Source organism: Carcharodon carcharias, chromosome 5, assembly GCF_017639515.1.
Source record: "Carcharodon carcharias isolate sCarCar2 chromosome 5, sCarCar2.pri, whole genome shotgun sequence".
Taxonomy (NCBI): domain Eukaryota; kingdom Metazoa; phylum Chordata; class Chondrichthyes; order Lamniformes; family Lamnidae; genus Carcharodon; species Carcharodon carcharias.
Genome location: NC_054471.1, coordinates 190,370,537 through 190,374,885, shown reverse-complemented (window position 1 = coordinate 190,374,885; position 4,349 = coordinate 190,370,537). Strand labels below are relative to the sequence as shown.

At 50.9% G+C, this 4,349-nt stretch overlaps 1 non-coding gene across 1 annotated transcript; it reads left to right on the top strand.

Moving 5' to 3' along the window:
* The first annotated feature begins 3,510 nt into the window (after positions 1-3,510).
* On the top strand, positions 3,511-3,617 carry LOC121278511. The gene has a single exon (XR_005943175.1). It is a non-coding gene; the product is annotated as a U6 spliceosomal RNA (small nuclear RNA).
* Positions 3,618-4,349: the final 732 nt, after the last annotated feature.

Below are 4,349 nucleotides of genomic sequence, written 5' to 3'. Positions count from 1 at the left end.
TGGGAGGGAGAGGCCAGTTCCACAGCTGGCATCTCCCCAGTCACTGCAGCCTCATTGGATGCCATGGTCACTGGGAGAGGGGCGGAGGAGCTGCTGCCCTCATCCAGAGTGCCCTTAGACGACAGGCAGCTGCTGCGCCGACATGAGGTCACTTCGGACCTCCCTGGTCACCGTGGATGGATGGGCACCGAGCTGGGATACTTGGTGCCCAGACCATCTCCCATACTGGCAGTGACCAGCTGTGGGGGCTTGCAGGTCCCTGCACAACCTCAGGAAGGCCTGATTGGTCTCCTGGAGGAGCCTCTCCTCGAGAATCTCCAGTTTCTCCATGGAGGACGCATAGCGCTCGGCCATGAGGCTCATTGTATCGGTGGTGCTCCACGTGGACTCCTCCAGCACGGGCACCATGCCACACATAGCCTCATGCATCTCCGCCAGATCGTCCCACATACCCTGCTGCATGTCCAGCGTTCGCTGCCTCACAGGCGACTCCAGAGGCACATCATCAGCCACCGGCTCGTAAAATGACGGCGTAGACCTGATCACGGGTGGCGATCGGATCCACTCCCACTCCCGCTCCCAACCAGCTCTGGCCGACACGGGGAAAATTCTCAAACTAAGTGCATTTTACAACTTGAGAGGTAATCTTTTTGTCTGTATGTGCATGTGTGTGTTTGTGTGTGAGTGTCTGTACCTGTGTGTTTGGAGAGGGGATATTTGTTTTAGGTGCTGTGGAAATAGAAGTTTATCCTTTCTTTTGACCTAAGCTGACAAGGGAGCCTGTTTTGTGTCTGTTCTTTAAAGCCAGAGTACTCAAGGTGTTTAAATAATCTGGGTGGGATTGTCCCAGAATTGCACTAAATGCGGTAGCGGGCGTGAAAAATGACGTTTTACTCACTGGCCGCAATGACGGGTTTTCACACTGTCTCGTCTGCTTCTCGCCTCATTAATTATGCAGCCACAGGAAACATGGCGAACTCGCTGGCGGGCAGACTCTGAATCACCCACCATGCCGTTATCTCACCGTTTCCTCGCTCCGGGTGCCATATCTAAACTGCAGCCGTGCACACAGTTCTCAATGTTTGCAGCCCAGGACTGCTCCAGTGAAGACATGGCCCTGAAAGCCAAGAAGAGTTCAGTGACCTGTCACTGGCATGCCTTTTGGAGACCCAATGTGATGTCCTCCAACCCCGCTCTGGCCGCAGGAGTACCAACAATCTCACCACTCTGGCTTGGGAGGCAGTGGCAGTGGTGGTTAATGCCAATGCCACACAGAAGAGGTTGGCCATCCAGTGCAGAAAGAGGATGAATGATCTCATCTGTGCCACTGGGGTAAGGTCACCATCTCATCACTCTAAACTCACATACTCACAGGACCATTACACATTCACTGGCATCTCACTCACTGCCAGCTCAAGGGACATGACCAGCCATTCTCTCTCACACACCCTCACATCTCCATCTGTCCTGACCCCCTCTGGAGACTGTCTCCTCAGCCCTCACCATCTTGAGTCCACGTGCACAGATCTACATGTGCCCCGAACACACACCCTATGGCACCCCCTTCCCAGTACAGCCCTTTCCCTGCAGCCTCCTCCCTTGTCTGAGGCTTCTTCTCCCCCTTCCTCAAGCAAACCCTAGCCCTGTGGCTGTTGTAAAGCCACCCCCGCCTTAAGGCTGGTCTGGTATATAGATACCTGCATGTGAGCCCCCCAGCTAAAAGTGAGGTAGTGCTGCCTGCAAGGCCTGGCAGCGAGTGCTGCTCGAGGCACAGTAGGCAAACAAACCTTGAAGCCTCAAGCGAAATTCAGGTCGCCAGGTGCATATCGCTTATGTACAATTGTGAAACATGTCGGAGTACAATCACACCGATGTGCCTGGATGATCCAGTGTTGGCGGGGGTGGGGGTGTTTCTGGTGAGCAGGGCTTATAATGAGATGCAGATGTATTGAAATTAGGCTCCTGATATGCGGCGGCAGGAATCACAGCCCAGCATCGATGGGCCGAGCGGACGTGAAACCGATTTTGGGATCTCGCAATATTGTCCTCTGCTGCCCGCTCTGATGTCTGCTGCAAATGGAAGTGGATGATTCCGCCTGGGCATTTCTCTAAAAAAGACACATCTCGTTGTGGCCCAGCCAATCGGTGAGAAAATGGGAGGAAATTATCCCACATCTCTCCCCATCCGTGAATCCACTCAAATCCCAAGGAACTCTCAGTGAGAAACACGTCCTTCCCCCAAAAGGCAATGGGGTTGCTGTAATAATAACAGAAAGCGCTGGAGAAACTCGGCAGGACCGGCAGCACCTGTGGAGGGAGAAGCAGAGTTAACCCTTCCAGTCCGCATGACTCTTCTCCAGAACCGATATCTGTGTCAGCTTCTGCCCCGGTCATCTGCCCGTTCAGCTCTGCGAGTTAGCGGCACTGAGAGTGACCAATGGCATTCAACTTTTTACGCAGTCGCTCATTCCAAGCACCACAGAAGATCCATTCAGTCTTGCCAGGTGCCATCTGGGCATGTATCCCACAGATTATTGACACCATGATTAGGAGAGACATGGCGAATTTGATCAGTGCCAGACAATACATTTCTATCACGTTCCTGGATTCCTCAAAGTGTACAATGCAACAGATATCAGTGACATAGCACATGAATGCCTGCAGTGATGCCCCTTAATTTCCACTGGATGAATGTGCAGATTGTGCGCCAGGTTTGCTAGTAGTTGCCCATGGTATTTTTGTCACCAAGACTGGAGTGTCTTCAAGAAAGAATCTGAACCAACTGAATAGCAAAGCATACCCTTGCTACCACAGATGGTGACCCTTCCTTGAACTGCAAAATAAGCAGCAACTTAAGAGTGCTGGAAAAAATGCACAGCCTTTGACAAGAGATGTAATTGAAAAATCTTATAAGAGTCTTAGAGGTTACTTTAATAGATCTAGAGGGGATCGGCAATGTGCCTGATCCCTGAGTGGGTATCCTGAGCGGTTGTAACTTGCTGGGCCTTAACAGCCCATCTTGGCTGCCTCTTCCCCCCTTTAATGCCTAAAGTATTCAGCCAAAATCACCTCCAAAAACCTTTGGAAGAGGCCGAGGCCTTCAATAAACTTTAATGAAGGATTTAAGCGGCGCAAAATGGATAGATTTGATTGTGAAAAATGAAAGTTTTCTGTAGTACGAGTGATGACTAACAGCCAATTAAGAAATATCTGCCTGAGCATCTCCTTTTATGGCTTGGTGTCAGATTTTGTTTTATATTGCCCCTGCAAATCACCTTGGGACATTTTATTCCGTTAAAGGTGCTATATAGATTCAATCTGTTTGCATTTTATTAAAACAGGACTGCTTGATTGGGTTAATTACTCCGATAGCCATCTTTTAAATTCGCCTGTTACCTTACCCAGAAAGTGAGTGATCCACTGTGAAGCACAAAGTTCTCAGCAGCAAGAAGTGCACCCAGTGGAGCAAGAAATATCAAGCACTATGCTTAGAAGATCTTAATTAACACAATGCTCGCTTCGGCAGCACATATACTAAAATTGGAACGATACAGAGAAGATTAGCATGGCCCCTGCGCAAGGATGACATGCAAATTCGTGAAGCATTCCATATTTTTGTAGCACCTATCCCGGGGTGGAAAAAGTTATGCAGAGAAACAGCTTCGACCACAAGTCCATCAGGCAGTGGTCGGCACGTAACGTCTTAGAGGCTCTGAGGGAAAAGGAGAGGGTGGATCCTGTGGGATGGTTCCCCGAGCAGACTGTCAAAGTCATTTGGCAGAATGCCTCATCGCCAGAACTTTCCAACAAGCACCAAGACGTAACTTGGCTGGTGGTGAGAAAGGCCCTCCCTGTCAGATCCTTCCTACACGCCAGGAGTCTCACCCCCTCTGCACGTTGCCCTCGAGGTGGCTGTGGTGGGGACGAGACCGTTGTTCACCTCCTTGTGGATTGTGCCTTTGCAAAGACGGTCTGGAGAGAGATGCAGTGGTTTCTGTCAAGGTTAATCCTGAGCAGTTCTGTGACACAGGACTCTATGCTCTACGGGCTGTTCCCAGGGACACACACCAAGACAAACATCAACTGCAGCTGGAGGATCATCAACTCGGTGAAAGACGGTCTTTGGTCTGCCCGAAACTTGTTGGTCTTCCAGAGCAAAGGTTTGTCCCCGACCGAGTGTTGCAGAGTGGCACATTCCAAGGTCCAGGACTACATGCCGAGGGACGCACTAAAGCTTGGGGCAGCTGCTGTAAAGGCACAACGGGGAAGGGTTGCTGTCTAAGACCTTTCTGCCGTAGGGCACTGAGGGGCTGGGAACTGTTGAGAGCCCCTCGGGCTGTACAGCTCAA